This window comes from Wyeomyia smithii, chromosome 1 (genome assembly GCF_029784165.1).
Source record: "Wyeomyia smithii strain HCP4-BCI-WySm-NY-G18 chromosome 1, ASM2978416v1, whole genome shotgun sequence".
Lineage (NCBI taxonomy): Eukaryota > Metazoa > Arthropoda > Insecta > Diptera > Culicidae > Wyeomyia > Wyeomyia smithii.
The window spans coordinates 198,270,809-198,297,750 of NC_073694.1; the positions used below are offsets into that span (position 1 = coordinate 198,270,809).

The 26,942-nt window shown below is 36.7% G+C and overlaps 1 protein-coding gene across 6 annotated transcripts in view; it reads right to left on the reverse strand.

Annotated features, from left to right (window-relative positions):
• LOC129721583 (leucine-rich repeat-containing protein 24) overlaps window positions 1–26,942 on the reverse strand; it is a 399,477-nt gene that overhangs the window by 76,734 nt on the left and 295,801 nt on the right. The window contains exon 1 of one of the 6 annotated variants that reach the window (XM_055674365.1): window positions 23,819–23,837. The exons of the other annotated variants lie outside the window; for them this stretch is intronic. The gene's annotated coding sequence lies outside the window, so the exon portion shown is untranslated. Of the gene's footprint in view, window positions 1–23,818; window positions 23,838–26,942 lie in introns of those variants that run through there. 6 annotated transcript variants of the gene reach the window in all.

Sequence of the window (26,942 nt, forward strand, 5' to 3'; positions counted from 1 at the left end):
TGTCATCACCTAGTATGGCCAAATTTATAGAGTTAGAGTTATCCCGGATACCGATAACCTAGAGAGTTGTGGTCTACAGAAAAGTTGTTAGGAAAGGCTTCAATTTGGTGCAGAGTTTGTTCAAAAATTGGAGCGCAACGTGGCGATAGTGTGTATGTAGTGTTGAGTAAATCCAACCATTTAGAAAGTTGTCGTCTTCAGCAAAGTTGTTCCAAGAGTCAAGAGATTTCTATTTGATACACAGTTTGTTTTTAAATTCAACCGCAACGTGGCGCTTATGTGCATGTAGCTTTGAAACATTACTTTTCTGATGCAGTCTTCAGGAAACTTGTTCAGAAGGTCATGTGGGAAACTTTGCTGAAGACTACAGTGCTCTAGGAGGATGGAATCGTTGAATTGCGAATTGTGTGCTTTCCACCTTTCCACCAGCCAGAAGCCCTTAACCTTCTGAACAACTTCGCTGGAGACCGCAGCTTTCTAGAGAATAAAAATCACGGGATGAGTTGAAGTCAAAATATGAACAATTTCGATCACACCAATGCCACGTAACAATAGATTGCATCAAACTGTTAATCAAGCAGAAGTTCTTTGCAAATTTGCTGAAGACCGTAACTTTCCAGGTCGTCGGTAACAAAAGACTTCAGGTGACGCTTAACTTTTTGGACCATATAAATTTTTTGACAATAAGAAAATTGTACATGGCCAATTCGTCCTTCTTTTAGTTCGGGTATAATTATCAATGGTTCGGGTTCCGGAAAATTCGTTTGCAAAATTTCGTAATTTTGGTAGAGGCCAAAAGGCTGAAAAGTTCCCGGTCCATCCAAGCATTAACCTCGGTAATGCAACGGAGTCGTTATATTATTCAAGCATCTAAGCATTTTCAGTCTAATACTAAGCAATAACGGTGATTTCTGAGCCCCTAATACGTTCGAGCATGACACGAAGTTACTAGATTTTTATCAATTCTAATACCCGAAGCAATATTGTTTCCCGAATAAGTTAATGTTTCGAGGAGTTTCGCCGCTAGATTGCATCGCAAGATATTCGTATGATAGTTGACACCTTGCTTCCCAAGAGAATCTACGATGACCGCATGACCTGAGTGTGAAGCGAAATATTTGGCAGCGATAGGGCGGAAAAGAGCAGGAACAAAAAAGGCTAAGTTGGATTCTTTAAATAAAATTATTCTTCGGTCAAAAGCAAATCCGTGCAGGCGTATTTTTTATACCTGTACATACAGGGACATCGGTACCACAGTTCTACAAACGTTCAGTCGTTCAGTCTGGCGAAGTTCTAGCCTTCGCATTTGTAACTAACTTATTATTGATTCAATTCCAAGTGAAATTTTTATTCTGAATAATTTTCAGTTTTCGGATTTTTTTCCAGGTTTTCGCGGCTCGGTATTAAGCACCAACAAACCATCATTGACAGTAGTAGTCTCGCAGAGCAAATGACATTAAAACACATGCAAATTGAGTTTTTTTCTGCTGACCCATACGGTTGTGTACGGTATTCGTAGCAACGTTTGTTGGTTTCATTTTTCTCTTTATTTCATACATTTAATATATTTTTGTTAAAATGAATCAAGGCAACTCATGTTTCTAATTTAGTTGTAATACAGTTAGATAAAACAAATCTTCACTTTGTATTCAACCTTTAAACAAAACACATGTATTGCAGAACTTAGCCATGTCTACGAAATAAAAACGGCGGCGGAAGCTTTTGGCAAAAACAGTCCAACACCTCTAAGGACCCAGGATTGACGCGCCAGGAGGCACTTTTGCACAGGCCGATTAAGACGTATATTGTTGTGTATATTTTGTGTATTGTGCATATGCATTACTTTTTAAATTTCTTATATTTTGACCATTTTGTATACTTTGGATGTTTGACACATTTTGTTCATATTTAATATTTCGTAAGTTTGACATATTTTTTATATTTTGTTTTTATTTTGTATACATTGTATATTTTGTGCATTTTGTATATTTTGTCTTTTGCTTATTTCGTATATTTTGTTTATTTTGTACACTTTGCATTTTTGTAATATTTGTCATATTTAGTTTATTTTTTGTAAATTATATATTTGTACATTTTGTTCATTTTTTGTTTCATTTTTGGAATTTCAGATTGTACATCTATACATATAAAAATTAAGTTCTAACTGTCTGTCGCATCCATATTGACTTGGAAACTACTGAAACGATCGACATGAAAATTTGTGTGTAGGGGTTTTTGGGGCCGGGGAAGGTTCTTATGATGGTCTGAGACCCCTCCCTCTACGGAAAGGGAAGACCCCCACACAAATGAAACACAAATTACTGCATAACTAATATACTAATCCAGTGAATGACACCAAATTTGGCATGGGGCTTTAGGGAGCTAAGAAAATGTTTATATAACGATTCGAGAACCCTCCCTTCTCTGGAAAGGGGGGCTCCATAAAAATAAAACACAAATTTTTGCATGACTCCAGAACTAATCAAGCAAATGGAACCGAATTTTGCATGTGAAACTTTCCTGGGGGAAAAAATATTTTCATGATGGTTCAACATCCCTTCCTCTCCTGGAAGGCAGGGGTCCCATACTAATAAAACACCAATTTCTGCACAACCCAAGAAGTAATCAAGGAAATGGAACCAAATTTGACATGATAAGATTTTTGGGGGAAAAAATACTTTCATGATGGTTTGACACTCCTTCCTCTTCAGAAAGGAAGGGGTACCATACACATGAAACACAAATTTCTGCACAACTCGAGAACTAATAAATCTGCACTTTGTATTTAACCTTCAAACGAAACACATATGTTTTCATAAACTCTGGCTATTAGGTTATGGGCCCAGAGTAGTTTCGTTAAAAAAATATGCAATCAAATACTGAAAGAACTGGTTCCGGAGATACGGCGACCTCAACAGTAATTCAAGCTCGCGTAGGCATGCAAAATCAATTGGCAATCGAGCGTTTTACTAGTCGCGAAAATGCAGAACTTGGAAGTTTATAGTGAATACTTATCTCGAAGTTTAAGACGTCTAGAACGTAGTGCAGCCAATCGATGAGTTATAGCCATGTCTACGAAATAAAAAACGGCGGCGGAAAACCGGTCCAACACCTCTAAGGACCCAGGATTGATGCGCCAGGAGGCACTTCTGCACAAGCCCATCATGGCGTATATTGTTGTGTATATTTTGAGTATTGTGCATATCCGTTATTTTTCAAATTTCTTATATTTTGACCATTAGTATATTTCGGATGTTTGATACATTTTGTTCATATTTCATATTTTGTAAGTTTGGCATATTTTTTATATTTTGTAATTTTGTATACATTGTATATTTTGTGCATTTTGTATATTTTGTGTTTTGCTTATTTCGTATATTTTGTTTATTTTGTACACTTTGAATTTTTACAATATATGCCATATTTAGTTAATTTTTTATTTTTTGTAAATTATATATTTGTCCTTTTGTTTATTTTTTGTTTCATTTTTGGAATTTTAGATTGTACATCTATACATATTAAAATGAAGTTCTGTCTGTCTGTCGCATCCATATTGACTTGGAAACTACTGAAACGATCGACATAAAAATTTGTGTGTAGGGGTTTTTGGGGCCGGGGACGGTTCTTACGATGGTCTGAGACCCCTCCCTCTACGGAAAGGGAAGACCCCCACACAAATGAAACACAAATTACTGCATAACTAATATACTAATCCAGTGAATGACACCAAATTTGGCATGGGGCTTTAGGGAGCTAAGAGAATGTTTATATAACGATTCGAGAACCCTCCCTTCTCTGGAAAGGGGGGCTCCAAACAAATAAAACACGAATTTTTGCATGACTCCAGAACTTATCAAGCAAATGGAACCGAATTTTGCATGTGAAACTTTCCTGGGGGAAAAAATATTTTCATGGTGGTTCAACATCCCTTCCTCTCCTGGAAGGCAGGGGTCCCATACTAATAAAACACCAATTTCTGCACAACCCAAGAAGTAATCAAGGAAATGGAACCAAATTTGACATGACAAGATTTTTGGGGGAAAAAATACTTTCATGATGGTTTGACACTCCTTCCTCTTCAGAAAGGAAGGGGTACCATACACATGAAACACAAATTTCTGCACAACTCGAGAACTAATAAATCTGCACTTTGTATTTAACCTTAAAACGAAACACATATGTTTTCATAAACTCTGGCTATTAGGTTATGGGCCCAGAGTAGTTTCGTTAAAAAAATATGCAATCAAATACTGAAAGAACTGGTTCCGGAGATACGGCGACCTCAACAGTAATTCAAGCTCGCGTAGGCATGCAAAATCAATTGGCAATCGAGCGTTTTACTAGTCGCGAAAATGCAGAACTTGGAAGTTTATAGTGAATACTTATCTCGAAGTTTAAGACGTCTAGAACGTAGTGCAGCCAATCGATGAGTTATAGCCATGTCTACGAAATAAAAAACGGCGGCGGAAAACCGGTCCAACACCTCTAAGGACCCAGGATTGATGCGCCAGAAGGCACTTCTGCACAAGCACATCATGGCGTATATTGTTGTGTATATTTTGAGTATTGTGCATATCCGTTATTTTTCAAATTTCTTATATTTTGACCATTTAGTATATTTCGGATGTTTGATACATTTTGTTCATATTTCATATTTTGTAAGTTTGGCATATTTTTTATATTTTGTAATTTTGTATACATTGTATATTTTGTGCATTTTGTATATTTTGTGTTTTGCTTATTTCGTATATTTTGTTTATTTTGTACACTTTGCATTTTTACAATATATGCCATATTTAGTTAATTTTTTATTTTTTGTAAATTATATATTTGTCCTTTTGTTTATTTTTTGTTTCATTTTTGGAATTTTAGATTGCACATCTATACATATTAAAATGAAGTTCTGTCTGTCTGTCGCATCCATATTGACTTGGAAACTACTGAAACGATCGACATAAAAATTTGTGTGTAGGGGTTTTTGGGGCCGGGGAAGGTTCTTATGATGGTCTGAGACCCCTCCCTCTACGGAAAGGGAAGACCCCCACACAAATGAAACACAAATTACTGCATAACTAATATACTAATCCAGTGAATGACACCAAATTTGGCATGGGGCTTTAGGGAGCTAAGAAAATGTTTATATAACGATTCGAGAACCCTCCCTTCTCTGGAAAGGGGGGCTCCATACAAATAATACACGAATTTTTGCATGACTCCAGAACTTATCAAGCAAATGGAACCGAATTTTGCATGTGAAACTTTCCTGGGGGAAAAAATATTTTCATGGTGGTTCAACATCCCTTCCTCTCCTGGAAGGCAGGGGTCCCATACTAATAAAACACCAATTTCTGCACAACCCAAGAAGTAATCAAGGAAATGGAACCAAATTTGACATGATAAGATTTTTGGGGGAAAAAATACTTTCATGATGGTTTGACACTCCTTCCTCTTCAGAAAGGAAGGGGTACCATACACATGAAACACAAATTTCTGCACAACTCGAGAACTAATCGAGCAGATGGAACCAAATTTGGCATGTGAAGGTTTTTGGGGGGTGAAAATTTTTTCTATGATGGTTCGACTCCCCTCCCTACTATGGAAGGAGGGAGGTGGCTGGAAATTAGCTGAAAGTGACCAAATACCACCAAAAATGGGTATTTTCGTAATCATGATGATGCACAGAAGCCAAAAATCGACCACAGACATTGAATTACAAAATAGCGACTTCCGGTTTCTGGAAAACAGCCGAAAGTGACTAAATACCGCCCAATAAGCGATTTTTCGTATTCTTGACGATGCATAGACACCAAAAATCAACCTTATATACTATTTTGAATTTTAAGATGGTAACTTTCGGTGGCTGTAAAATAGCTGAAAATGTCCTAATACCATCCGAAAGGGATATTTCTGTAATCATGATGATGTACAGAAGCCAAAAATCGTCCTCAGACACCATTGAAACCCAAAATGGTTATTTTAAAATGACAGTTAAAATGTTGTATCTTTCAGCTGTTGTTTTAAGCAAACGCGATTGCTAGCTACGGGTTCATATCTGCCAAGGATGCAGAGATCGACGGTCTAGGTACCGAATGAAATTTCACTGTCGATGACATTTTGCGTTCCAGGGTCGAATATTTTAAGAATCTTGTGATGCATAATGTAAAGATACTGGATTGCAAGCCCTACCTGATTTTTTCAATTTAAATAAACTGTTCAACTTTCAATATTTTAAGGGGTTATATACCTTTTTAGTTTTCAAAAAACCGGAAAATTTTTATTACATTATCTTCAAATACAACATCTTGAGAACGGTTTCACAAATTTTCATAAAGATCTGAGCAATAGGAAGAAAGTTAGAGCGATTTGCAACGCGCCTCGCCACGGCCGCATAAGCTAAACTTGAAACTTTACACGCGATTATCTCGGAATAGTTTTTTCCGGAAAATGACTTTGCCGTGATCCTGATTGCGGGAAAACTACTGAACCGATTTCCTTCATCTTTTTTTTTAAATTTTCGTTATAAAATTCGCCGGTCCTTGAACGATCGCTTCTTGAAACATACAGTTACATTTTGCCGCAAAAAAAAATTTAATGCAATTTTTTGCGCTCAAAACATTTTTTTGTTCTCAAGGGGGGTTCCTATACGATCTTTGCACTTTTAAACACTGATGAAGCGACACGCGTATCTTACTCTTCAGTATGCAAATGGATGCTTGGTCTATTCCTTTGGTCAACATCATTAGCATTGGATTGCCAGAGGAAACTCCACCGGAATCGATCATTGCGTATCCTCTCACACGTACCAGCCTCCTGGCTGGTACCGAGGTACGATTTTTGAACTCGTTCATAATATTAACTAGAAGTATAATGAAAGTGGAGAGTTTGATGAGAGCGAAACAATGCGGATGCTGGCGACAGTTTGTTATCACCTTGTCGAGCACTTTTTAGGAGACTGTCATACGCATTTGTCACCGGAAGTCTAGAAAACAGCTGAAAGTTACCAAATATAGTTTCTGGAAAACAGCCATAACGGCTAAATACTACCCCATTTGGGTATTTTCGGTATCAGAAGGATTGCCAGAAAACAGGAATTGATTTCGCACGCCATTTCGAAATCCAAGTTGACGACTTCCTTGTCTGGAAATCATCTGAAAATGACCGAATGTCATCCCATATGGGATTTTTAGAATCGAGGTGATGTACAAGAGTTGAAAGGCAAGAATCTTTGGATGCTATTGAAACCAATTTAGGTTTGAAATCTTTTAAAAAATGGGCAGAAACTAGTTTGCCGGGACAACTAGTTTTCTATATGTTCCTTAGTTGCATATTTTGCATCTTCTGTAAGTTTTTTAATATTCGTTTTCGTGCACCTGTGTTGACCAGTCTAACAAATTTTTTACACTGAACACTCAAAAATGTAAAATATTGCGTTTTGGGCTCTAGATTAACCACTATCATATTCAAACGAGGTTCAAATAATTTAGAACGGTTTTCTTCGTTATATTTTACACTCAAATTTTTTTTTCACGCTGTCCCATTTGGAACCCCGCGTGAAAAAGAATTTAGTTTAATTGAAGTAGTCTCAAGTCATCTCTCCGCTCATGACTTGAAGAATCGTTAGTCGTCTCTTGTCAACCCCTCTTATTTCACATGTCATGAAACTTTCTTGCACACGCACAGCGCTTTTTTTCTCCATGCCACTCTAAAAGCACCGAAGTCTCTAGCTGCTCAATAAAGGGGATAATTAGAAATCATTTTTGTTTGCACATATTTGCAAATTCGTTGATATTTGTAAGCAAATTAGTGCGATAACTAAAGAAATATAAGCGATAGCAATAAGTTTACTACTGCGAATTGATGTTTTTCTATAGTAAACAACATTGTAGAACATTGAAACAATGTAGAAAATCGCTATGAAATGTTATATTGAAAATAAAAGGGGGTATTCTATAGAAAACTCCACAAAAGTCCCTTCAGACAGGCAGATAGAAGTATGATGACTTCGACAAAGTTGATTCTTATGAAATGTGACACAACTTAGCCGAATCCACTTTGATTTATATGTGAAAAGGCGTCGTACACAAATTACGTAACGCTAAAAACCTAGATTTCAGACCCCCTCCCCCCACCCCTATGTACGATAAGTAACGTTCGATATGACTCCCCCCCTAAAATTACGTATCGCTGGACAACACCTGTCCCTCCCCCTCCATATTTGCAATTTTGAGCAAACATCACAGTAACGTAACGATCTCAACTACCCCCCCCCCTTTGTAACAATAAGTAACGCAGAGAATAATTAATAGAACAACTTTGCTGAAGACACTACAGACAAAAAAATTTTTTTTCTATTTCAAAATGATTCCGATCATATTTTTGCAGCTTTGGAAACAGTATGCATTTGGAGCTTTATTGGAGCTCATTTTTACGAAATGTATTTGGAATTTTTCGTTCACATATCAACACATACTTCCTTAGCTTATGCATTTTAAAGTTATTGATAAATTGAAGAGGTTGTATATGGGACACGTCTTCGTTTTATTTATCCATTGCTCCTCAATTTTCGCGACCGAATTGTTGGAGTAGATCTTGCCCAAACATTCTCGATGAGACGCTACTTGGGGACGTTGGACGGGTTCTCCAAGTTGGGTACCACATCGATTTTTTTTTCCTTGTTGGGGACATTGTACCACTGCGACCAGTGTTTAGATCTTTTGTGGTGTGTCCTCTTTTACAATAGGCCTTTACCTGTATAGTCAACTACTATGTGTCTGAGTAGTCGCCATTGTCATTGAAGGCATTATCCCAATGAGGTATTATACTGCGAATAAAATTCAGAACATTGTTCGGAGAACTAGCCCATATTTCCCAAGGTTCTAGAAGTCCCTTATTAAGAAATTTGCGCCGTTTGTTACCACATCGATACTCAGCCGCTCCATTTCCTCCAACGATCGCTTCGAGTAGTAGGCCGACGCCAGATCCGGCCAAAATACCGCGTTTTCCGCCCTATGGTATTTCTTGATGAACGACGCAACTTCCGACAGGTACTTCGTACTATGAATTTCCCCCTTCACGGCCAGTTTGGAGCGAAAGAAGAGCAGCTTCGACATGCCCTTCTCGCTGGTTGTCAGTCACAGCAGCACCTTCTTGGGGAACTTTGTGTGTGAAATAAACTTCACCTCGGTGCTCACTTCCTTCGTGGGGGAAGTAAAATACGAAGTGCCCTGCCAGTCGTTGCCATCCAGGGTGAAACAGGTCTCGTCGTCCATCACCACCGCCACGTCGTGATTTACCGGGAAATTCGATTTGACCATCTTATTCAGGTGCTGCTGCTGCGTCATTGCCTGAAGCTCCGGACTAGTGCACGCACCGATGTAGCCACTTTTCCCTCGGTCTTTCTCTTTAGCATCCTTTGGAGCTTCTTGTCGCTCAGGGTCGTCGGCCGTCGGGAAACGGGCATTCTTTCAACGCTCTGCTTATCGCCAATAGTACCAAGATGTTGTAGATGCCGGAACGAGCGTCCACGATCTGCGCACGATGTCCTGTTCCGGCACTCCGGGGTACCGTTCTTTGAACGCGCACACTTCTGAACGGAGTAGCTTCAATGTTTTCGCCATCACGGTTAGAGTTAGACTGATAGAGCTGTCGGATTTTTTTGCTGACTTATGGGTTAATATGATTGATGCTACGTAGTTTCGTCAGTGCGTGTAAAAGTAAGTCCATGAAAAATCGTCAATTTTCATCCATTTTTTTACCGCAAAAATTTAGGTGGTAGCAAAAATTTTGGTGGTTAAAGTGATCAATTAAGCTGTTTCACTTGAACTAAAAGACACAATTTTGGATGGCAAAATTCTTGAACTTCAAAATTGTGCCTCAAGTTGGTTTTGGGTCGCTGAACATCAACTATATTCTGAAAATATCCATATTAGGTGAACGGAAAACGGTTCTAAAAACATCCATATTGGATGGTATTTGGCCTTGTTTTCAGCTCTGGTTGGTCGAAATTTGGGTTCAAAACAAGGCCGTAAAAATGGAAGAAATTCTTTGAAAACTTACTGAGTTTTAAGTATTTGAAAGTGTACAATATGCGTGACGCTCTCGATGTTTTCGGCTGTTCAATTTGCTCCCCTCAAAAGTCAAAATTGGAAATCGTCGTGATTTTCAAACTCACTCAAATATAATGTCCCGTGTGAAATGGCATCACCTACAACAATGGCATGCATGTGAATAACAGATGATAGGTTATGCAGCAGACCAAACAGAGAAGGATGACTTTTTTCAAGTCGGTTTCCGGCAAAAATTAATTCAGTAAGAGTATGCGTTGTCAACAGTTTGAACCTCAATAAAGAGCGGCTTTTCGTTTGATCATTTGATTTTATTTTCTCTTCTTTTTTTGCAGGTAACAACTCAATTTCAACCAATATCACTTAAGCGGGGAGAAAAATTATGCAAATCATTTCACACTTAAAAATTTTGATATGGAAAATGTAGCAGAAAATTAAAGAAAAAATCAACCCAAAGCTACAAGAACGAACAGTAAAGATCGTAAGCATTTTCTACCACATCGTTGAACATAACTGTACCTAAACAGCTAACTAAAAGTTAAGCAAAATTTTTCGCACTTAATTTAATTAACTTAGAAAATAACAAAATCTCATCCGATCATCACCAACAACGGTTGGAGTGTCACCAGAAAGTTTTCCTCTCTGTTCAACGCCATCACTGGTGGTATCATCTAAAAGTTTTTTTTTTCGGCTAAACTTTTAACATCACACCACATTTTTCAGCAAACCGCCGATTTACCGGGTCGTCCGAGTTTATTATTACAAAACAACACCTCCCTCAACTTTTGGGTGGGTACTTCATCACAAAGCAATTAGACTGAAAATATTTTAGTCATCTAACTTGTGACGAGAAAGTGTAAGGGAGAGAGAGAGAAAGAAGCACTCATCGTCGTCATCAACTGTTTGTAATTTGGAATTGCTGGTGTGAGACTTTTAAATTGATTAACTTTTTCACCCTGGCATGTGTGAGAGTTCATTCGTTCATTCCTTTCATTTTCACAGAGAGAAAAAGACAGAAATTTCATTTTATGTACCTACTTGACCGGTAGAAGAGGAACAAAGGACTTAAAACTCGTTCCAACTGTTGTGGGGGTTTACCATAAAATTTACAATATGGAAGAAGTTTCCGACAGGTTTAGCTTGTTTATCGTTGGAAATTTAGAAAAAAAAACAGTAAAAGTAGGTAAATCACACACGAACAATGAAAGCACAACAGAGTTTAAGGAGGCGTCAAAGTTGAAAAAAGTTTCCAGCTTTATCAGGTATTAAATTTGAACATTCAATGGTGGCTTGTTACTTCTTCTCTAGCAGTCGAGGACAAACACTCCATTTGAACCTTAGAACAATTCAATGGCCTTTAAAAGCACATCATTTTCCCGAAACAACCTAATCAACTCGTCCCCCGGAGTCGTAAAACCACAACCCATCGAACTTCAATCGATACACCAATGGGGAGATGAAAACGTGCTGCTTGTCAGAGTGGTGGTCACGACCGAAGCGATGAAATCTGCTGTTTTTCCAGCAAACCATCAAAACCTAGAGCGCCACCCGGATCCGAATTGCTACTGATAATGACGATGCTAGGTTGAGGACGTGCTTCTTCGGATGGGATACTCTATTCGAGCAATTCATTGTACGAACACAATTCATGATGCCGGAAGACACAATCGATTCATTCGTTGGGCGGGTGAAAATCCACGGAATGCGGGTTCCACTTTCGCTAGCCCCAACGATTATAAAGCCGGAGGAATTTTTGACTGAAAAATGTGGTATTTTCATTGCTGGCGACAGTGAAAATTTCGTGAAATCAATGCTGCTGAAGGATTGAACGGAATGCAATTACATACAAATCGAAAACTTCGTCCGTTTCCTGTTGTACCACGCTGATGACCTACTTTGAAAGCACCCGAGAGACATAATGACTTTGCAGCCGCGCGTTTCGAACATTATCCACAGATAAGATTGGTCTGTAAGTTTTTTTTTTCTTTCGTGTACTACTACAGAGCCATCGTCGTCGTCGCCAGGAGGCTTAAAATTACACCACTGACAGCCGCGGCATGAATTTTCACCTCCACGTAATTGCGAAACTAATTATCGTAAAATTTTATACATTCAAGACCTGTCTGTCCAGTGGAAAGCGTGGCACTTTCGTGGCCCGGCGCAGTTCGGGCAAACGCGCGGCTGGCGAATTGCTTCCGTAATGTATTGTGGCACAAAGTTTTGGTTCTAGCAGTTTCGCGGTACGCGAAAGAAAGGCGGGAATATTCTCGTAATTCGGTGTTCTTCGCTGGTGATTGTTGTGTGCCTAGGAACAGTTACAACATAGTTTTTTTTTCTGTTCTATTTATGATTACCAAATTAAAAGCTCTATACTTGCTATGCTCGTTTAGTCAAATCATTCCTCCATCATAAAAATAAAGATTCGAAAAATAGCTTAATTTTGCTTACAGGCAAGTTTAATGCGAAAAGATCAACCCGTTCGAGCGCCATATTTTTCGAGTCCCACGAATGCTCTTAGTGAAGACGTTTCTGAGTGTAGTCGTGAACACAAAGTTTCATTAGAGGTGGAAATACTTCATGAATCGTTTTTTTTTGTTCATACAAATAGTGGCCTTTGCTTCGAAACTTCAATCGAAAACACTGAAACCCATCTCTATAATTCCGCAAGTTAATGTCTCCATGATCACAGACGGAGACAATCAAAAACGGATTTATTATTAAACGGCAGAGCTTTATTGTACATTGCGCTGCATGGTGCATGCACTTCGGGCTCGACCGAGTCCCGTAGCCGGAAGTCAAAGGCGAACTGACCATGCGTTCACGCGATGAATGACAAATGAATTTTTAATCACAAAAGTACAACCCTAGAGCGGTACGCTAGGCCAACTGAATGTATGAACACGGTCCCGGTCACTGCATAGACGACGAGCAATTTAATGTTCAATATAATAGCAATTTTCCTCCACGCCACCATAAGCTGGATATTATTACCGACCATGTACTGCTGGCTGATTGCTTTCGGCGGAAGTTACGGTTGACGTGACTTCGATTGTAGGGCGATGGAAGTAGCATTGCATCGACCTTGGGGCGATTGAATTTTATTTTCTCTCGAAATTTCATATGGAAACGCAAATCCCATCCGAGTACGCAAGAAATTACACCAATAAACACAGCAATAGCTTTGAGCGAAATTGGATTGTAATGTTTAACTTTATGAGAACTCGGTAGTAAAACAATTGGAGTAAAATCCTGGCTGGCGAGCACCCAAAACCGATTAAGCGCCAGATTATCCATTTCACCAATTGCCGACCAAAAGGCTAGTGTTAATAAAAAAAAATCATTCGGTTTGATTTTATTCGGTCAAATTTGGGTCGTGAGAAAAAAAAACTAAATTCACTGGATATTTGCAAACTCTACTCCGCCGCCATTTATCTGTTTTTACAACCAATTTGATCCAATTTTTTCTCCACAATCGAAAAAGTAAACCAAGTGAAGAGAGATTGGAGGGTGAACCTTTTGATACTTTTCGGATCCCAGGGCAGAGGGAGCAAAGCAGCGTTGGGAAGCTTTTGAAGCTTACGAAAGCCAAACTGCTGGGGAATGCACTTTTCCGATGATTTCTGTGGTTAACGTTTGCTCCCAGTGTCGGTGGTTGGTTTGGTTAGTCGCTTAGTCCGGGGCGAGAGACCAGAGCCAAAGCCGGAGAATGAAGCAATAAAAGGAGGATTTTGGTTGAAGTCTATTTCTATGATCGGGGAGTGCTTTGGTAGAGATAAAAGTTGAATACTTTCCGTTTTTGCCGGGATTCCGGACCTCAGACTTTGGTGACGAAACAAAACGGAACGAGAGGGAGAGACAGCTAGAGGTGTTAATTTTTGGCTTTTTGGCTGGCTGCACTATTAAGCAGTCTTATTCGAGGAGTATTGTTTCGAATGGATTTGGTACCACGAAGTTAGTTTTGGTGGAACGCTGAGCTCGAGACGATATAACTCTCGCTGGGTTTTAATTGCATTCTGCTGTTCATGTTGCCCTGATTTGGTGACTTTTGTGGATTGACGGTCAAAGTCAGTCGGGTTTAGAGGTACAGATTTCCAAACCTGAAAGTTAGTTTCTTTAAGTAAAATTTTGGTGGAATTCTAAAACTTCTGCTGCGTTTTAAGTTTGTTTTATTGTGTATTATAAGTTTTTGTTTTTCTGAATAATTCCTCTTTCTGAGCCCTGAATTTATTTTACGTTTCTGCTACTTTCAGTCATTAACTGCGACTAGCAGTAACAGACATAAAATATTAAAAATTTGTTGTCTCAAAAACAACGTTTTTTTTTCAAATATGAAAACTAGAAAAGATTAGCTAAACATTGATGGTTGTCCGATCATGGAGAAATAAAAAATAAATACAAGCCAGAACGTTTGATTTGATTGTCCTTTCAGAAAAATATACACCGTTAGAAAAAAAAATTAGAAGAGAGTACAAAAATGTAATTCAAAATTAAATGTCGCAAAAAACTCTCCTTTTATGAATTTGTTTTTTTTTCCTGCGAAAACTACACACTGGTTAGCTAAACCAGTAATATTTAACTAAAGTTGGAAAAATTCTGAAATACGTGTATAATTTATAACTATAAAAAATTGAATTTCGGCTAAAGTCAATAATCTCAGTATTTAGAGCGAAGTTATTGTCATTCGACCCAACGTTTCAGCACTTGTTGATGCCCTCATCAGGGGAGAAATAACTACGGCAGGTGGTTTCATGCATAGATTACTGGTCAATAATTTTGATTTTTTGAACAAGTTTAAACCGCTACACCACTCCGACAGTGAAAATAAATTCCTCCTACCACCAAGCAGCTCATGTTGGGCTGTCCAAGAGAATTTTAAATTATTAACCAGTGATCTATAGATGCCACCACCTGACGTAGTCTGATAATTATTATTTTTCCCCTGATGAAAGCACCAACAAGTGCTGAAACGTAGGGACAAATGACAATAACTTCGTTCTAAATACTGCTTTTCATGACTGCTAAGCCGAAACTCAATTATTGAAACCATCTACAGTCGAACTTTTCGCACAATTTATCACTTTTTTGTTTTTTTTTGTCTCACGGTGAATTTTACTGTCTAACACTTATCAAATAATCCGGTAACACTTTTCAGAGATAAATTACCTAGGTCGCTTATACATAGAGCAGTTCCATAAAATATGTCCCAGTTTTAATATATTTTTGAAATTGTCATTTTTGATTTGGTGAAACTTTGGATAGACGTTTCTATAGGTAAAAGATACCATTCTGTGCTATTAGTTCAATTTGTTGGAACACGACTCATTTTTGAGAAGCTATTGAAAAATGCTGATTTGGAAAGGTATTGACGATTTCAAATATTTTTAGAGCCAAACCGGTTCGTTTGATCGGTATGACGTCTTGGGCAAAGCTGTTGTTTGTCTTTCTGAAAAAATATACACTTTTAAATAATATTTATTTTTTGAATAAGAGTTAAAAGAAAAGTTGAAAATGATTTATGTAAAAAAGCTAATATTTTTATAAAAACTACAAAAGATTACTTAAACAATAAAACCGGTTCGATCATGGAAAAATCATAAAAAAAATTTAAAAAAATTATTTTACTACAGGGTACATTTTTTGTAGAAGGACAAAATTTTTATCTACAACTTTGCCAAAGACTCTATGCCAATAAAGTGCTCTATTGGAAATAAAAAATATTTCTACAGCCAAAACGGTTCGTTTGATTGGCATAGTGTCTTCGGCAAAGTTGTAGATAATAATTTTGTTGTTACAAAAAATATGCCCCTCAAAATTTATAACTTTTTTTCCTGAATCTCTTGTAGTTTTTTATAAAAAAATCAGATTTTAAAAAATGAGCTTTTTGAGATGTTTATCCCTAATTTTTCTTTTAACTTTTTCAGAACTAAATATTTTTTTAGAATGTATATTTTTTCGGAAAGACAAAATCATTATCTAAAACTTTGCTGAAGACGTCACACCGATCAAACAAACCGTTTTGGCTCTAAAAATATTTGTAAACATCAATACCATTCCAAAATTCATTTTCAATCGCTTCACAAAAACGCGATGACGAAAAAATAGCTTTACAAAAATGAGTCGTATTCCAAAAAATTAAACCAATAGCACAAAACGGCATCTTTTGTTTTGAAACTTTGTTTACGCGAAGTTTCAGCCAAATCAAAAATGCTCGATTAAATTGGATTAAATACTAAGAAGAGTAGTGAGCCAATGTTACTGCCCTGCGGCACCCTAGTCAACATAGGCTTCATCGAACTTTTAACGCAAATTGTTTCCTGTTATGAAAATGACTTTGTATTAGGTTATGAGTAACACCCCGTATACCACACTTGGTAAAGTTTTTCTAGCAAAATCTCATGATTATATAAGATTGTATTCCCAGAGACGTAATTGACTTCAGCTCATTCCTGATAACCAACCGTCAAGTAGAAGCGTCAAAAGAAAAAAATGAAATCCTCTTTTGCTTCTGGCCCTTATGGCATACATTCCTGCGTTTTTAAAAAAAAATGGGCAGCTTTTTTTCTAAGCCCGCTCAAATTACTATTCAACTTGTCGCTTCGGCGATATGTTTTTCCTACCAGTTCGAAATTGTCAGTCATGTTCGCTGTTCAATTTACTAGTACATGTAGCAGAACACGACTGAAGGTGCCCAAATCGACGTAGTTTATACTGATTTAAAAGCTGCGTTCGATCGCGTTGACCATGGTATGCTGCTTGACATCGAACGCTGTACGTTAAAATCGGATCACAACATTCTACACGCTGTTCGAATCTATCGGGCGTTCCGCAGAGCAGCAATCTAGGACCATTGCTCTTTGCACTGTTCATAAATGACGCATGCTTATTACTGCCAGAGCCAAGCCGTATGTTTTTCGAGGATGATATCAAGTTAATGAGGATTATACGAAGTGTCGCAGACTGTCACGAACTCCAACGGCTCATCGACATTTTTTATAAGTGGTGCACCAACAACCTGCTAACAATTAGTATCCAGAAATGTTGCGTAATCTCTTTCCATACAAAAAAATGATCCTATAACGTTCAGCTACACCATGTTACTTACCCCAAACATTAACGAAAGTAAACCAGGTTTGAGATTTGGGTGTTACTTTAGACTCATCGCTATCATTCGGAACGCACTACAACGAGATTATTGCGAAGGCGAATCGACAACTTAGATTTATTTTTATAGCCTAGAAGATAGCCTCGGAATTCCGCGATCCACTGTACATCTCTCTGGCCCGTTCTGTTCTCGAAATGAATTCGATAGTGTGGTGTCCATTCAACGCAAATTGGATAACAAAAATTGAATTCGTAGGTTCCCGGGCAGGAGAGCATAACAAAATCATAACTCGTCAATAACATATTTAGTTATGAGGACTCATCGTGTTATTCGAAAGATATTCACGTTTCAAACATGCATATGAAAATATCATAAAATTTTGATATCAAATTTCGCTATGCCTTCAGTTAGATATTTAAGTTGATTTTAAAATATTTCATTAAAAGTAGGTTTTCAAGTGAAAATTGTTCGTTATTGTTTATTTATTTTATATTCAGTTATGAATTCAGTGTTCAATACGTTAAAAATAGCTGAATCGGTCGTTTTCGTGATTTTTAATGCAAATTATTGGTTTGTTATTGAAATATTAAGCTTTGTTATTCATATAGTCTTGAAGGAACAATATTTTGGTATTGTTTTTTGTTATTTTACCAACTATGTAAACCATATTAAGATCAAAATAAGTTGTATTTCCAATATCTGGTTGTGATATTATAATGATATTTTCTCCTGCTCGGGTTTAGCCTACGTTTTGTTAGTATTCTGCACAAGTTTCTGCATAACTCGAAAACTTATCAAGTAAATAAAACCTAATTTAGCATATGCAATCCTCTGGGAGCCAGAAATAATTTTATGGTGGTTCGACACCCCTCCCTTTTCTGAAAAGAAGGGCTTCCATATAAATGAAGCACAAATTTGTACATAACTCAAGAATCATTCAAACAAATGGAATTAGATTAGAAAAGTGCGGATTTTAGAGTACAATGAACAATTATATGAAGGTATGACACTCACTCACTCAGAAGGGGGGAATGTGGTCCCACAGAAATGAAACACATATTTCCACCAGTTTTTCCAGACAACGGCCGAACCCAATATCCATATTTCCGGAACCAGAATGATATCCAGAGGTCCGAAATTGACCTCACATGCCATTTCGCTTAGCCCAGTAGTTTTATTTCTTTTTTTAACCGTTAAATGTGTCGGACAAGATATATCTCGTAAAGGATTTGTAATCTTTTACAAAAAAAAAATCTTCTGGAAAGGAGAGAAGTCCGCAATCTCGAGGGATATTAGTGTAAACGAACCTCATGTGCAAAAGCAGGTGTTAAATAACCTCAATACCTCAAAAGATCCTGGACCTGATGGAATCTCTCCAGCATTTATGAATTTCCATTCCATTTTTTGGCTTTTCAACTTTATCTTCCAAAAATATGAAAAAATAGATTTCTAGTGCCTATTTACAAATGATCTGACCGGGAATTTGACATACGTAATTATTATATAATAATTTGATCGCAACGACATACCAATGCTACTTTTCAAATTGCAAAAAGTAGGGCTTGCGCCACGACTTCTGAAATGGTTTGAATTATAATTAACTAGCCGCCAACAAATGTGTAAATTTAACGGACAAAACTCAAAGCCGATTTAGTCACATCTGGTGTCCCCCAAGGCTGTCACTTGGGGCCTGTTCTTTTAATTTTGCATTCTAAGCACATTTACTCGCCTCTCAAAGAACCAAAAGTGTTAATTTATGCCAACGATAAGAAGCTCTTTTTGGGAACAAAAAATGAAGTAATCATCTATGCATTCCAGAACACATGGTGTAGAACAAGTTTACTAAAGCTGAATGTTAAAAAATGCAACCTGATATCATACTACTGATAAAAAACAACACCAAATACAACAACATTATTAGGAAATCAAACTGTAGAAAATTACGATAGCGTTTGGGACTGTTATTGCACTATAAGTTCTATCTCTATACCATTTGTTTTCTTCTAATTTGAATTGCTACTTTGCTTCATTTGTTCTAAAATTACTTATCATTCATTTTCTGCTGATGCATTTCATGCTGCACAAAAGCCCCTGCTCAAAGATTCACAAAATATTGCAGCTTGAGTAATAAAACAAACTTTAATCACAATTCTCTAAATTGAAAGGAAACTTAAAATAATACAAATCTTTGAGCATAGCCTCAAACGCACACACGCACATAGCCTGTACAACGATTTGCATTCCTTTCGTAGCCGTTGTCGTCGTGCCCTCTATCGTTTCACCTTTCACCGGGCCGCCTCACCACAAGTTAAACGATTTGTAACTAAGTTTTTTTTCCCTTGAGCAAGGACTCGCTTCGATGCTCTCTCTCTCACTCTTTCCATATGGTAGTGGCGCCCTTCATTGCAACACACGCCGCTACCACCACCTCCCTAGGGCATGGATTTTTCATGTGAAATGGCAGTTATATTTCATATTATTACAATTTCTATTGCCATTTTTCTTTTCAGCTAGTTTCCCTCAACATCGTGTCCACTGCCGCCCCGTTCCGGGTGCGGGCCATCAAACGCTGGGTAACATTTATTTTCCATCAACCTTCGGGGCTCCATCGGTGCAATTTTCAGCACCGCTTTCCCGTCTATTCGTCTCGGTCCATTTGCTGGGAAGAGTTTTATTTCCATTCCACAGAAGAACTTATTTGCTACGTTTCTTTTACTTTTCCGCCTGACGCCCACCCAATGCCGGGTCGCGTTAGTCGAACGAAAGCTCTCGTGTTTCCGTACAACAATGGGGTGCGGAACGCGACACCTCGAGCGAAAGTGTTGCCAAAATGTTCCGTGTTTACCTTTCTCCGCTGCAAACTACTGCTGGCAGCACTGATCAACGGAGCAGCCGCCAGATAAAAGATAGTTTCTGTTTTTCCAAAGTACATGTACGAATCTTGCATGAATCTTGCAGTGCTGAGTATTACTTGATGTGGTATCTTGATGTGGTTTTCTCGTTCAACTTGCGTGGGGTGAGGTTAAGTGCGGGAAAAGTAAAACCACAAGCACACACACTGCTACACTTTCGTAAAGGGAGGAAGTAATGAACAATCTTCAAATGTGCACACGCTCTTCTGTTTTTTTGTGTTCCGTTCCTTTCCAGCCTTCACTCTTGGGTAACGAACGCACCGAAAAGTTTTTCCGTTCTTCTAAATGAAAAGTAATGTTCGAAATTCAATGAAGAATATTCCGCTGCCGCCAAGCCGAGATCTAATTAATGTTGCTTTCAGCGATTGCGTCAGAGGACTTGGCTGAAATATGCCATCTTTTGTGATGTTGTCGTCTTGAAAAGCAAAAATCCGTGCCAGCTTTGACGGATGTATTTTCCTAATAAACGGAAAGTATAACCAGGATGCTTTTCCTTTTGTCGACAACGAAATCCGTCCAAATCCTGATAAAACCGCACAGCAAGCAAACCCGGAAGAACGTTTGAGAGTTGAAAACTAATCTTCCACCTCGGAGAAGCACAATGGTAATAGAAAATAGGAAATACAGCAACGACACAAAAGGCTACATCCCTCCATTGTAAGGACGACATTGTGAGCCGAGTGCTTTCTTATCGCATCAGACTGATGCGATTGCTGGCAGCAGCAGCAGCAGCAGCAGCAGCAACGGAATTGGAACGTAAACTGGCTGCTTCTTCGACTAGATGCGAGTGCACTGCAACATCCAGAGACTGTTCATTGGCGGGGAAAATTTCCATTTCTGATATCCGACCTCATCCGGCTTACCACCCAATGCTGGGTGACTGGATAGCTGGCTGGCGATGATGCTTTTGGCGTTTTGTAAGATAGTAACCATCTTCGGTCGCTGGGATGAAATGGAGAAGCGTTCGGATGTGCAACTACTTTCGACAAGATTGCACATGACTGAATGTTTAACATTTTACAGAGCGCAAAAATGATAGCAGCTGCTTGAACTTGCAGTAGTGAGGAGTCGCGGGTGATTCCATCGTCGTTCATATTGCTGCAGGCGGTTGTTATTTACGGTTCCGCTATTTTCGGGTAAGGATTGACGTATTGTTTCGCGCGCGCACCACGAACTTCAGCAAAAGGCTGGCACTCAATGTAATACCGGTAATCCTGCTGGAGAGAGTACTCCTTGACATGTATAGTCTGTTTGTTTGTTTTTTATTCTATGGTGCCAACTAGAGGATTGGGATTCATGTGGAAGTTTGTTTTACGAAATCTAAATTTTTTGTAAAAATTTTTAAAATAAATAATTTAAAAAAATCTCAGAGATAATTTTAGGGTACTTCGGAGAACGAACATCAGACATTTCTGTTTTATCAAACATTCTTTCCGTCTTTCGCCTGTTTGTTTCAAACCCCACAGTCAACACTTTGTATTCATTTTTCTCAACAATGCGACTCATTCATAGAAATGGGTACTCAATATTGATGTCTCGCACGAAAAAAATATTGATGTCTCGCACGAAAAAGAAACAAAACCTTTCCACCGCTTGAAAAGTGTCGTTTGTAACCCTCTAGTGCCCAAATTAATTTCTAAACGAACTTCGATAAAATCATTATAAACCATTATAAACACTTTTTAAGTATTTATTAAAGCTTTTCGGAATGTCGAATGAAGCCCGCCAAATGGCGGCATTGGGCACTAGAGGGTTAAGATAAAATTAGTTCTCTTAACATTTTTCCATCGGGAGTAACTTTCCGAAAGGTCCAAATAGATTATTTTGTCCAAAAACTTTTTTATTGCTTTACTAAGGTGGCTTTCAGCCACAGGCTGGTTCGCAACCAGTGTTCAAAAATACATAAAACGCAGTCCACATTTCACAACTGATGTTTGACTATTTTGATCACCCCCTCCACCCCTCCCCTCTTTTCGTGAGTAAACGTCCATATAAATTCTAGAAATTTTGAAGGAACCGTGGACATTTTACATTCTTATCTGATCAAAATTAAGTCAGAGCAAAAAAAATGAAAACAAAAGTTTGAAATGTAACACGGATGAAAAAATCGTGATTAAATCATTGAATGAAACTTTCCTCAAGTTACGCTAATATCCAAAGGATGCTTAGTTTTATTAGGAAATGGTAAAAGTATGGCTAAAAATCTGCCGGAGAGTCACTTATATAAAGGTCTGCTATTTTTTTATTATTTTGAAATTTTACATTTTCAAGTAAAACCATATAAATTTGTTTGCATATTTTCTATTCTGCCGGATGTTCTTGAGCCATAACAAATTTTGAATACAGGTCGGACTTTATTACATAAAGACTCGGTTATATACAGATTCGATTGCATAGATTCTAGATTCGATTATATATAGCTTTTTTTCTATTTCACATATGACTTTTCTCAAGCTGTCAATAAAATACGTAACGCTTATGAAGGGATGGAGGGGGCTATCCGACATGCGAAATATTACAAAAGAAGGGAGTGTCAAAATAGTTATGGTGGCGCTGCGTACTTTATGGACGTTACTGAGAACCTCCTCAACAAATTAAATAATTAATCCATAATATAAAAAATAGAAAATAAATTTAAATAAATAGAAAATTTAAATAAATTAAAAATATAAATAAAAGATAAAAAAGTAATTAGGCCGAAATTTGTATCAGCCTTAAAAAATAAATAATATATAAAAATATCACAAAAAATGAACAATAATGCAAAATAAATAAAAGAAATGGAAAAACATATTGAGAAAAATAAAAAAAATTCCACAATTATTAAAAAAAATTAAAAATATGATGTTCAGGTTTGAAAATAAACAAATCAATATACATTGATAAATTTTTTTTCTTTTTTTTTGTGAGAAATGTGTTTTCTGACTTTAAGTGGGTTAGTAAAAATCAAATTCTTCTTATTGATTCAGAAACAACAAAACATGTAAGCAAACTGTAGAAAAAAATTATTCTGATTCGATTATATATGGGAGTAGATTGCAAACGTTGAAGAAAATAATGTAGACTATTTAAAATAGAGTCCGACCTGTACCATTCTCCTGAAGGGGGAAGGTGTAGCATGCTAATCACTATATTCCAAATTTCCAACAAATATTTTAAATACCCACACGAACCGCAAACTATCAATAATTACACCCATTCAGTTTCAGTTTAAACACAATAAGTTTATATTCACAAGGTGTCTAATCAACTTCGAAAATAAAATTATCTGATTTTTCCAGGGTTATCCAGTACTTCTTTTTCCAAAAACGACTGACACAGAACTTTTTTTTATATTAATACAATATAACAAATATATCTGGAGGGACCCGAATAACAAAAACACACAAAATAGCTCTGAACTTTACATATTATTTATACTATTCATTTAGGTTCTCAATATTGATATTTAACCCGAAAAAAAAATCTTTAACCTTAGAAAGATAGTCTGCGTCAACTTGACTCCTCGCTTTAGTGACATTACCCTCTGTTTTTTCGAATAATTCGAATTGTGTTTCGTTTTTTAAAAAACTGATTTCTGGTATTTGTTATGTATCGATGTGTTTACACCGTAATGATTACTTGTTATTAAATTTTAAATTTAAACATGCGTCTTGAATGATTTGAAATTCATGCATCAATTTAACGCAAAAATAAGATTATCTTTCCAGGGTTAAAAAATACGCATTTTTATATCTTACCTTAACTGCCGGTACCTGCATAACTGTCACATACTGATTTTGGTCACTTTTGAGTTATCATCGGGAATCGACTTAATTGTTATCATATTTTCTGGAAAAAAAATAAAATTGATACTTTTGGATGGAAAAACATGGAAAAAATACCAAGTTATTTTTGTCCCATCTTGAAAGTACCCGCATTACAGTCCCACTGCATAGTGGTACAAACTGCAAACATATAATTTTGTTCCAGATTAGTGTATATCGGATTATTTTAGGCATACAGAAATATGTCATTTAATTAACTAGACTAGTGTTGTTTTTCTGTAATACAATCTACGTTGCCAATGATACTGCCGGTTGCTGGTTGAATTTATATGTGATGGGAAAAAATATGGGAGTACTTTCGAAATGTACCCGCATATTTCGTCCCATTTTGTCTTTTTTCAAGTTATATAACGTAAAACCAATTCCATCATGGTTTTTTGTTCTCAACGATAATCTTGTGGTGCCATGAAACTGTTATGGTCATTGGTTCTGGATATAATTGCTGGAAATCCGAAAATTCACGGATAATATTAAACCGCCGTTTTCTCAACATGTTGTTATTCATTATGGGACAGTTATCCGGGTGCCGGCAGTTAATGAGGAAGCTTGAAAGGAACAAAGAAAAAGAGGATAATTACTGTTTACAGCGAAACCTTTTTCAAACCAAATAATCTAAAAAGTTGTCTGATCATCGATATTTTTTTTCTCAATAACTTAAATCTTCCTTTTTTTGTTTATTTTGTGTCAAAATACAAAGTGATAGGGCCCCAAACCAAAGGACAAGTCGATTCGACTGGGACATGTTTTTCAAAAGAGAGCGAGTTGCTCGTCGAAACTTCTGGCCCATAGTATTGTATTCATTTTGGTCATCAAAATGCTAAAGTGCTGGGAACGAATTCTTTACGAAAATTAAATCAAACTCATAGATCATCACGATATCATTGCGAATAATTCGTGAAAAATATATACATAATATTGATGTCTCGTTCGAAAAAATGCAACAAGTGATAATATTTTTTAAACCAAAAACTGCAATACAAACCAAAAATTTGTTTCATTGGGAATTTTACTTATCCGATCAAAATTCAAGGGAAATACGGTTAAAGTTTTTGAAGAAAAAAATGTACTATTTATATAAAATGTTTTAATAAATTTGTAGATCCTCTAAGGAAGGCCAAGTCCAAAGGCCGAAACGTCGGACATAAGACATAGTAGCGACTGAAAAAGCCGTATTTCCCTTTAAATTTCATGTTAAAGTCGCCATTAAGTTTGAGTAAAAAAGCAAAGCCTTGGTGCTACATTCCGATTCGGAACTTGACCTTTTGTATATTATACCCAGACTTCGCAGCCAACTGTTAAATGTACAGGACAATTGTGGGGCTAGCGCTACGATTTTACTGACGCTAACAGTCTCTCCCGAGCCGAGACTCGAACCTACAACGACTGGCTTGTTAGGCCAGCTTCATACTTCGAGACCAGCTGGGACATGTCTTTAAATTTGAGTATCCGATCAAAATTAAATCGAAAAAAAATTAGGATATTGTTGAATGTTTAAAAGAAATAACTCGAATGAAAAAAATATTATTGTTAACGTTTTATTGTTTTTTTTTGTTTCACGAGAAAAGGTAAAAATATACCACAATATCTGCTATGGAATAACTCATTAAGATTCATTTTAACATTTGTCTAATTTTTTCGAACAACTTTGAAATTTACATTTTATTTACAGAACATTTTCATGTTTTGCAATAATAAACATTCCTAAAGTAAGTTTTTAAAGGCTGACATATGAATCAAACTTATTGAGCCGAATGCCTATTAATGATAAAAATTTTTGTAGAGCCAAAACGGTTTGGTTGATCGATAGTGTCTTCGAAAAAGTTTGCGGTAATAATTGTCCATACTGAAAAAAAAAAACACACTGTAAAAAAATTTAAAATATTTTTTTGACAATTTTTTAGCCTCTTTTTCAAGTTCAATTAACAATCAATGTTTAGTCAACATTGTGAAGATTTCGTAGAAAAAATTCAGACTTCTAAAAAGGGTTTTTTTTAATAATTAATGTATAGTTATATCTTCGTGCTTTTATCTTTGACTCTTTTCTCTCTTAAGGCGTGTATTTTTTCACGAAAGTACAAGATAACTGCTATAACATTGTCAAAGCTGTCATATCAAATATCACCTTTTTTTAGAAAAATTTTATTTTATTGTTCTCATTTCTCCATGACCGCAATTGAATACCCTTTTGCAGTATTCATCTAAGAATGTGGAAACATGGCTTATTTGATTTTTTTTCTCAAAAATAACCTTTTTCCACGGTGTATATATTCCTAAAAAGGTATAGCAATCACTGGCAATACCAAAGATATTGCATTTTCTGTATGTATGTGCAACTTTTCTCACTCACTCACTATTCTCAGAGATGGCTGGACTGATTTTCACAAAATTAGTGTCAAATGATTAGTTTAGTTGCTCCATACTTTGCATAGCCGAACTTTTACTTTAGCCATTTATGTATCAAATAGTAAAATAACGGAAGACTATCATCTCAATAAATACATGATTCATTTGAACGAAACTTGCGTCATATGAACAAAGTAATTTGTACTGTCACAAACTAGTTAAAGAAAATATGTGGTCTCGACATAATTTATATTTGATGATGGATTTGTTAAACGATGCCTGGAATCAAATTGTCCGAAATAAATAATCATTTCTTTCATTTTACTACCTCTCTATCACAACTCACTTGACATATATCACGTCATATTTCATACATTATATAAGTTTTTGTGCAAATCTATTTCAACTCCGCTGGGGGTATCTGTTCGTGTTTTTTTCTGAAAGATAAAACTTTCATCCACAACTTCCTCGAAGACGTCTCTCTTATCAAACAGTCTATTCTGGTTTAAAATATGTATAATTGTCGACCATTCATGTTTACATGAACACTTTCACAAATTAAATTTTTAAAAATACTGAAAGCACAAAATGACATTTCTAACCCACAGTAACAACTGTAAAAAGGTTTAACTAAATAGAAAATGGCACTTGAAAAAAGAGATTCAAATTGGCATATTTGTTATGGAATATGCTT